We start from the raw sequence: 9,754 nt of genomic DNA, 5'->3' as shown, positions 1-9,754 counted from the left end.
CTTCACATGCTAAAAGGGTGCAAAATCCATTTTTCTTTTTGCAATGCACTCTTTCAAAATTTTAATTGCAATTTTAAGAAAATTAATACTGTAGTATTTAATTAGTTAATTTTTTAAAGTAAGGAACTTGTTGTATATGGGAGTTTTAATCCTAGGGCTAATTCATTTCTTTTTTTTTTGTGTTGTTCCATTTTCTTTTGAAATTAATATCTAAAGTAATAATAAAAAGATGTTGTTTGGAGATTTGTCAAATTTGTAATTAATTTGAGTTTAATTTTTCTATTTTAAAAGAAATGTTGTTGAGGAAGCTGTGTAATTCTTTCAAACAGCTAATTATGTGCTAACTGAATGAGCCAAAAATGCACGTATATGAACACGTTATGAGAATAATTAGAAACAAAGAGGTTGGAAACATCATCGGTTTGGTAGTGTGTGATGGGTTAGTGATGAAGTGATTAGTGTTTGAGATAAGTGATCTCAAATTTTAATATACCGGGATATTAGAAACAAAGGGGTTGGAAACATCATCGGTTTGGTAGTGTGTGATGGATTAGTGATGAAGTGATTAGTGTTTGAGATAAGTGATCTCAAAGTTTAATATACCGGGATAGAAGTTTTTAAATCTATGTTCATTTATCAATAAAAAAATATACTATTTTCTTTGTTTCATTTTAAGTGATTGAGGGAAAATGATGGAATAATAAATAGTTAAAATGGAGAGAACGTAAACTAAGAGCATCCGCAATAGCGGCTAGCCGGCCGGCAAGCGGATCGGTGAGCACTAGCCGGTCGGCTAGCCGACCATTGCGTCCGTCGAGTGCTATTTCGGCGAGCTCACGCAGATTCGTGTACGCTCACTAATCCGCTAGCCAGCCGGTTAGCCGCCATTGCAGGCTCAAAATTGGCGAGCCGGCAGCCAACGATTTTATTTTTTATTTTTAAATTTCTGAAGCTATATATATACTGATAATTGCACTTCGTTTTCATTTGCACCACTTGTTTTTACGAGTTTTTATCCCTTTTAATTTCTGTACAAGATCAATATCGCGAAATGGAGAACAACAACGAGTCTCCAGTGACGAGCGGGTCGCAAACTCCAATGTTCCCCGTTGGAGGTGGATGGGGTACGATCGGCGAGTCGTCGCAGACGGCTGATGATGGCGGTGTGGTTAAGGCATGGAGGAGTACGTGGACGGATAAGGAGAACGTCGCGCTGTCCAAGGCTTATGTGAGTGTTTGCGATGATCCCCTGAAGTCGAACAATCAGAGGATCATCAACTTGTGGGCTAAAATAGCAGCAGCCTACAAGACATTTCACCCTGACGGGAAGCCACACACCGGGGAGGAATGCCAGAAGCAGTGGGGCAGAATCAGGAGTGCGGTCTCCCGATTTACGGGCTTGTACACCAACAACCTCCGCATGAAGACCAGTGGCCAAATGATGGAGGATGTGAGGAGGATGTCAGAGGCCGTCTTCCCCTTGCTGGGGGTTCATAGGGAGTTCACCTACTGGAACTGCTATGAGGTGCTGATAAGGCTAATTTCATGCATTGGTTATGGGGATAAATTCTGTGATTTCCTGGTTCTGACAAGGTTTTATAAGCCAGGTGTGTAGAGAAATTGCCAGATCTAGGAAGAAGGGGAGGATCACCTGGAGAAGGAAGAAGAAAATCACCAGACGGAGGGAGCAAAAGGAAGAAGAAAATCACCAGACGGAGGAGGATTCTAGATGAAGGGCAGAATGGAGAATTCAAAGAAGGATCTAGAAGCTCAACTCCACTTCTATAAATAAGAGCACGCAACAAGCCTGAGGGCATCCATCCACAAATCATCTTCTTTTAGCTCTTAGTTTAGCTCAACTCTTCTCACGTTCTCTACACACACACACTTGGGGAAATCGAATTAGGGGTTTTTGGTTCAGAAATTCATCAGTCGTTGTGTAACACCGTCTCCACGGGAGGCGAAGATACAATCTCTTTTCCTGCTTTCAGTTTACATTTCCGAATTTCCCGAGTCTTCGTTGTTCGAAGCTTGGTCGTATTTTGTTACATTTCTGTCGGATATTGCACTACTTTGCAATGTAATCTTTTCCTTTGGTTTCGTTTCATGTTATCGCTTTGTTTTCTCTTTGCTTTGATGTTTATGGATGAATCTGATGTGTTGAGTTGAAGTTACGTGGAGATCGTTGTTAATTGGCTAAATCTGGTTGAATCTGTGGATCGGAGATGGAAATTCCTGTGGTATGTGGTGGATGGCTTGGATCCGGAGTGGATGAAGCATCCCGTAGCTAGATCTGTTCATTTCATGCATGGTTTGATGTTTAATTTCTGTTTCCTTGTTTACCTCGTCTAGTGATAATAGATCTGCTCAGGTTTCCGTAGTTAATCGCATCAATCGTTCTTATTTAGTTTGTCCTGTTTCGTTTTGTGTTTTTGCTCTGTATTTCTTCTGCATTTCGTGATCAAGGTTTTTGAGAAGATGAAGTCACTGTTAGTTAAGCCTTTAGTTAATTAATCTGCAGCTTTTCATTCGTACTATACTATTTTGGGAAATGGTCCCCATGCCCTGTTTCTCCTCTGTCTAGGCTAGTTTTGGGAAGTTATTCGTCTGATCTGGTAATTGTTTTAGTCGGAAGTTTATCTTGAGTACGTCTGGTGATCATTATGCATGTTTTTGATATTTTTGCCTAGGTCTAGCTGTTAGGATAGAGCATTTTATTTCCCAAGTCTAGGAGTATAATCTCAACCCAAAAAAAATGCGTGGTAGCAGCCAAAAACAGTGTCCAGATCACTTTGCATGTTTACTTACGCATCCATCTATGTGAGATTCGATCCCTGCTTCCCTGTACTAATCTTTTTTTTGCATAACGGGTTGAGGGTTTTGAAAGGTAGAAGGTGATTGCGTGCCCAACGACAGGTGATTTCGAGGATTCCCTGAGATCCTAAACTCCGTGGTCTAGTGGATTTCTCTGGATCAAGGAAATTTGAATACACACTTCACTCCTCTACGCTCTTCAGGTGCTGATGGAGTCTGAGAAGTTTCGGGTGGGTGCCGAGGCTCGCTGGCTGAAGAAGCAGCGGCTGAACCTCGCCGGCGATTACAGCAGCAGCGCCAGATCCTACAAGCTCCCTGACAGTGCCGAAGAGGTCCCGACCCCTCCATCGTTATCTCGCCGCACTCGTTTGGTTGGTCAAAAGAGGGCGCAACGGGCAGCTAGGGGACTTGCCGGCGGGTCCCAGGAGGTTCAGTCGGCAGCTCCTTCTGGCCAGACGTATCCCGAGCACGCCAGCCTCGCGTGTACACAAACACAGCAGAGCATGTTCGCAGTTATACGTGAATGGCGTGCGGCGACTGACCCTATGGAGAAGGGGTTACTTTTTGATCTCATCCAGAGTATGCGGGCCGATTTGGTGTTCCCGGCTAGCGGCACGGCGGGAGGCGCCGGGGATTCCGATGCGGCCGGGTCTGGCCAAGGCGGCGACAAGGAGTGAGGCGAGGCCGCGTGTATGGAAGTAGGAGGGTTTTCTTTATGTAATTTTTTTTAGATGTACTTTTTTTTAATTAGATAAAATGATTGCATTTTCCTGTATCTGTGTCGTAAATTCAATTCCGTATTTGTGTGATTGTAATTTATAATATGAATTTATTATTTTGTTTATTGTGGCTAGTCCTAGTGCTAGTTGAAGAGCGAGATGTGAGAGTGATGTGTGTTGTTTTGTAAAATGGAACTTCCCCGATCCAGAGAATCCACTAGACACTGGGTCTAGGAACTTAGAGAATCCTCGAGTTACCTGTCGTTGGGCACACAATCACTTCCTTCTCCCTTCAAAACCCTCAACCCGCTATGCTAAAATATTAGTACAGGGAAGCAGGGATCGAATCCACAAAGACAGATGCGTAAGTAAACATGCTAAAAGACCTGGAAACTATTTTTGGCTGCTGCCACGCAATTTTTTCGGGGTTGAGATTTAATTCCTAGACTCCGGAAATGAAATGTCCTATCCTAACAGCTAGATCTATGCAGAGATAACAGAACATGCATAATGGTGACCAAATGAGCTTGAACTTACTACTAGACGGGGTAAACGGCTTCCTAAACTAACCTAGACACAAGAAAGAACAGCACGTGGGGACCATTTCCCTATACGGCATAGTACGACGGAAAAAGCTGCAGATTAACCAACTAAGGACTAACTAACAACGACATCATCTTCTCTAACTTTTATCACAAAATAACAGATGAAAAATAGAGCAAAGCAAGGATCGAAACAGGGCAAATGAAATTAAACCGATTAACACAAGTAAACAAGTAAACCAAATTTAAATGTCACAACCATGCAAACATGAACATATCTACACGCTGGATGCTTCATCCACTCCGGATCCAAGCCATCCAAAACAATTCAACACAATTCCCATCTCCGATCTCCGCAGATTCAACCAGATTCAACCGATCAACTACAAATTTTCGTGCAATTCAAACTCCACCTCAGATCAATCAACAATATCCACCAAAAACAAACAGATAATGCAACAATAACATAACCGAAACCAAAGCAGCAAATTCCATAGCAAAATACGCAATATCCAACGAGAAAGTAGCAAAACACGCCCGAGCTTCGAACAGCGAAGACTCGGGAAATCTGAAACACAAACAAAAGCAAATAAAGGATTGTATCTTCACCTCCCTTGGAGACGGTGTTACACCACGACGGAATTAGAACGTGAACCCCTACGATGATTCCCCTAAAAGTGTGTGTGTAGAGAAATGAAAAAGCTAAACTAAGAGCTGATGATGCGAAAGAAAGACTCTCTTCATGTTGAGCGCGTGCTCTTATTTATCAGGGGCGGAGCTTCTAGATTCTTCCTGGTGTTTCCCATTTTGCCCTCCTCATGGGTGCGTCTTCGTCTAGTAAAACTCTTTCCTTTTTCTGCTCACTTTCTCCCGCCAGCTTCTTCCTTTTCTTCCTGGGGCTGGCATTTTCTCTACACACCTGGCTTATAAAACTTTGTTAGACCCAGGAAATCACAGAATTTATCCCATAACCGATTCATGAAATTAGCCTTATCAAACTGCTCACACTTAAACCATACTTGTCCTCATGTATAAAGACAAGAAAAAGAAATAAGGCGAATTTTATTACATGGTTATTCCATGACCGACTCCTAAAGACTCCTAGACCTAGACACCCTACTGACATACAAAAGAAAAGAAAAGAAAAACTTAATAAAATAAAACACATAGGCATGAACTAGTTCAAACTTTCAAGCAGTCGTCCCCACAAGTTTAAGGTCAATCAAATAGTCTACACACTCCAAATCCTCCCATTCCCTTCCTACCTAGTCAGTTTGTCAGCTTGTCCAGATAGCCTACAGCTTACTAACTGTTGGGTTCGCTCGATCACTCATTCCTCACCAGGGATGTTAGGATCGATCACTCTTAGTTATTTCTTGCCACTGATGCCTCGGGTTATGAGAATTTCTCCTTCTATCCTCCTTTCTTATTTTTTTCTTTCTTTTTCCCTGGACTTCGTCCAGCTTATACTTCCTCATTTTTTTCCCTGGACTTCGTCCAGCTTATACCTCCGAATATATATATATATATATATATACATCCAGAAATATATATATATATATATATATATATATATATATATATATATTTTATTTCCCTCCTCTGGACTTCGTCCAGCTTATAACTCCAGATGTTTGATTTTTTTTTTTTTTTTTTATTTCTCCTTTCTATATTCTTCTCCCTAAGCATCAGGTGGCAGCCCCTTATTATACATGTTAGCACTCAATGTTAAGGCTTATAACTCACTTATGTAGTGGGGCTTCACAGCTAGGTTAGCTAAGGCACCTTCTATCGTTCTTGCTTCTTCCAAACCGATTTAAGCTTTTAAAAGAAAGAGGGCTCAAAGTTGTAGTGCATCCTATTTTCAATTACTCTGACTAAGGGAATCTTGCCTTATTATTATCACCAGTTCATGCTAAACACATAAATCCTAAAAAAAAACTAACTCCTAGACCTGCTGACTCTTACACATGCTGAGCACAAACTGCACTAACTCTCCTACCCCCTCCCACTTCACTCCAGCTTGTCTCCAAGCTATCCTAGTGAAAAGGGGAAATAAGGGAGTTGGTGCGCACAATCAAAATAAAACACAGAAAGCCACATACTCAAAAATATAAACAAACTTCTCACACTTAGACCGGGCACGGGCTAAGTGGGAGAAGACAAAGATTCAAAACAGGAAAATAACATGCTGATGATACATATAAACTTCTCACACTTAGACCAAGAATTGGACTAAGTGGGAGAAAATTATAACAGATAAACAACAGGCTTTCTTAAACAAAAAACTTCTCACACTTAGACCAAGGATTGGGCTAAGTGGGAGAAAACACATAACAACAACTACACATGCTCAACACAAATGAAACACAAACATATAAAAGAAAAACAAAATAAAACGACTAAAAATAAAATTTACTTGGTCAATGGGGGAATTTCAATTCTGAGTCTGGCTCCCCTGGGAGCCAGACCTGGGTGGTACGTTGGGGCGGTTCACTTTCAACTTCTTCTTGGCCGGCGATGCCGGCGCTTTCTCCTCAGAGATTACATGGGTTTTCGACAGGGGCTTCCTTACAGAGACAGACGCAAAGGCTGGAGATGTATGTGGGGCTACCAAAGGCTTAGACTGAGGCGGGAGCTGTTGTTGGGATGAGCTTCCCTGACCGGGCTGTCTGATCACCTTACTGGGTCCAGAGGGCAGCTTCTGCTGGGTCTGGGGAAACTTCTCCTCCAACCATTTTGCCATCTTCTTCATAATCTTGACCGCATCGGCCATCCTATCATTTTGAGCAGATGACCGTTCGGCTAGGACATCCAGACTCCCCTTAATTTCCCGCAGCACTTTCTTGACTCCCCCGATCTCCTCTCTCATCACAACCATCTTTTTCCGCAGCTCTTCCACGTCCACAGTCGCCACCTCTTCCATCAGGTCCGATTCACACTTCACCTTGTCCACATTTGCCCCCACATCTTAGAAGCAGACCTCTTCTCCCTCCATGTACAACAGCCCCTTGTTAAAGAAATAATCCAGATTAAACACCTCTGGTGGCTCACACATTGTCACATCTGGTTCCGCCTTTCTGAACTTCAGGTAATAGTTACGTTGGATGTAGGCACCCAGCAAGTGACAAGTGTACATGTGGTGAGAGGGGTTCACTGCCATCTGATGGCAGGCTTGTGCTAACCAGTAACCCAGGTGGACTTTAATACGTTTAGCCATGCAACATGTGAAGTATAACTCGGTGGTGGTGAGGGCAGAGCTCGCGGTTCCCATCAATTTGTAGCCAATAAACTCCTGCGCAAATCTTAAGAGATGGTTTGTGATGTGTAGGCCTCTCGAAACACTTGTCTTGAATTTTCCACTCCTTCCATGCGTGATGGACTCACATGCGGTCTGAGGTGAGAATCCTGGGGTATGCATTGGCGGTCCAAACATCCGCTCATTCCAGACTCCTTCATCATCTTCAGCAGTTGTGAACAGTCCCATCCTCAGAGACCATTCCCTAATGCTCATCTCGTGCTCTATGTTGAAAAGGCGGAAGGAGATCGCATCTGCATCTTGGTTAGTGGTTGCCTTGAGCTTGAACGTCGAGAAGAATTCCCTCGCTTCTATGAGCGGTACCTCCTTATCACTATGGTTTAGCAACCATTCAAAGCCAATGTCCTTGATGTAGGACATGAATTCTTCTTCTGACTCGATGTACTCCAGAACCTTCAGATCAAAGCGCTTTCCTGACTTGGCCAACTTGCCCACTATACTCCTGTCCTTGTATGTTTGGGCTCGCTTGGGGTCATCAAATTTCGCCATGGACGTCAGTAGTTTTCTCGTTAACCAGATCTCTGTCCGCTCGAAATTTGGCACCTCTTCTTCTTCAGACTCTTCCTCTGACTCGTACTCCCCTGCTGGACTGCCAGGTCCAGGAAATTTAGATGGTGCACGGAGCGGCGTCAATGCTTCCTCCCTGATCGAGGAGATTCGCTGTGATTTCCTGGACTTAGGAGCAGCCACTTTCTTACCCTTCCTTTTACGCTCCATGGCTTCCCGGCGCTCCTCCGCAGTATCTACCTCTCCTTCAGACCCAGGATTCTCTCCTTCATCCACCTCATCCAGCAGACTCCTTCTCGTCTTCCTCTTGAACTTCGGTTTCACCGGTGAGTATTCTGGCACCTCGTCCAGATCTACAACCTCCAATGGCCCATCATCCGTAGGCCCTTGTTCTTCAGCAATAATGGGGACCTCATCCCTTCCAGAATTTATAGGGATTTCTCCCTCAACAATCATGGTCGGGGTTTCCCCCGTAGATGGTATCGGAGTCTCCTGCTCAGGTTTTTTAGGGATTTCTCCCTCAGATACGATTGGGTTTCCCCCTTAGATTTCCCAGGGATTTCTCCCTCAGTACACATGGTCGGGGTTGCACCCTCAGATTCAAACGGGGTTCCCCCCTCAATATACCGACTCGGGGTTTCCCCCTTCACAGACTTCAACATAGGGGTTCCCCCCTCAACACACTGTAATACATATATATTACCTTCCCTCACGGCTCCATTCACAGAGTAGTCCACCGCTATCCTATCAATCTCGTCCGCGAAACCGCTGACGCTCTCCTCTTCAGGTCCGCCACCACCCTTTCCTTGTTCTCCGATGTCTGGGCTCGGCCCAGTCTCTGCATGTGCCCAATCTAGGGTTTGGGATCCCTCTGAGTGTGAAATAGGCGGCTGCACTGTCGATTCATCAGGAATCGTCTTCGGTTGTTGGCGGAACGCTGAAAAGCGGGAAAAGAGTTTTGTGGCCTCCTCTTTACTGCCAAATTTCTCCTCCAATTCCTTCAATAACGCCTCTTCTTTAGGGTATCTGACGGTAGGGGATTTTGGAACGAAAGTTGGGCGCCACTCCGAGCGTATATCGAAGACTGGAAAGGTCGTCAGAACCGGCGGCTGTTTGGACGAATCGTCGGACGGTGGTTTGGTGGCGGGGTTCTCCTTCCTCACAGTAGGATCTTGTGCCTTCTCCATGGTTTCTTCCTGCACAACACTCGCAAAAACTAGGGTAAAATTTGGGTAAGGGTTTGGGAGAAATTGGGGAAATTAGAGAGAGAGAATTGTGAGAGTAGAGAGAGAAAAGTCGGTTGAATGTTTAATGTGAAAGGGAAGAGTAAAGGTAATGGGCTTTTTCAGGGTTGGTGATAAGGCTAATTTCATGCATTGGTTATGGGGATAAATTTTGTGATTTCCTGGGTCTAACAAGGTTTTATAAGTCAGGTGTGTAGAGAAATCACCAGCCCCAGGAAAAAGACGGAGATTACCTGGGAGAAGAAGTTGGCGGGAGAGGTGAGCAGAAGAAGGAAGAGTTACTAGACGAAGGAGCATCCAAAAAAAGGGCAAAATGAGAATCACAAGAACAGTCTAGAAGCTCTACCTACTATAAATAAAAGCACACGATCAACATGAAGGACATAATTTTTCTCAACATCGGCTCTTAGCTCCGCTTTTCCATTTTTCTCTACACACACTTTGAGGGGAATAATCTTGGGGAGTTCACGTTTCGGATTTAGTTGTGGTGTAACACCGTCTCCACGGAGGCGAAGATACAATCGTTATTTGCTTTCTGTTTACATTTCGTATTTCCCGAGTCTTCGCTGTTCGAAGCTCGGTTGTGTTTTGTTATTCTCTCATTGGATA

This window comes from Salvia hispanica, chromosome 5, assembly GCF_023119035.1.
Source record: "Salvia hispanica cultivar TCC Black 2014 chromosome 5, UniMelb_Shisp_WGS_1.0, whole genome shotgun sequence".
Lineage (NCBI taxonomy): Eukaryota > Viridiplantae > Streptophyta > Magnoliopsida > Lamiales > Lamiaceae > Salvia > Salvia hispanica.
The sequence above is the reverse complement of the archived record's forward strand: the minus strand, read 5'-3'. Positions refer to the sequence as shown.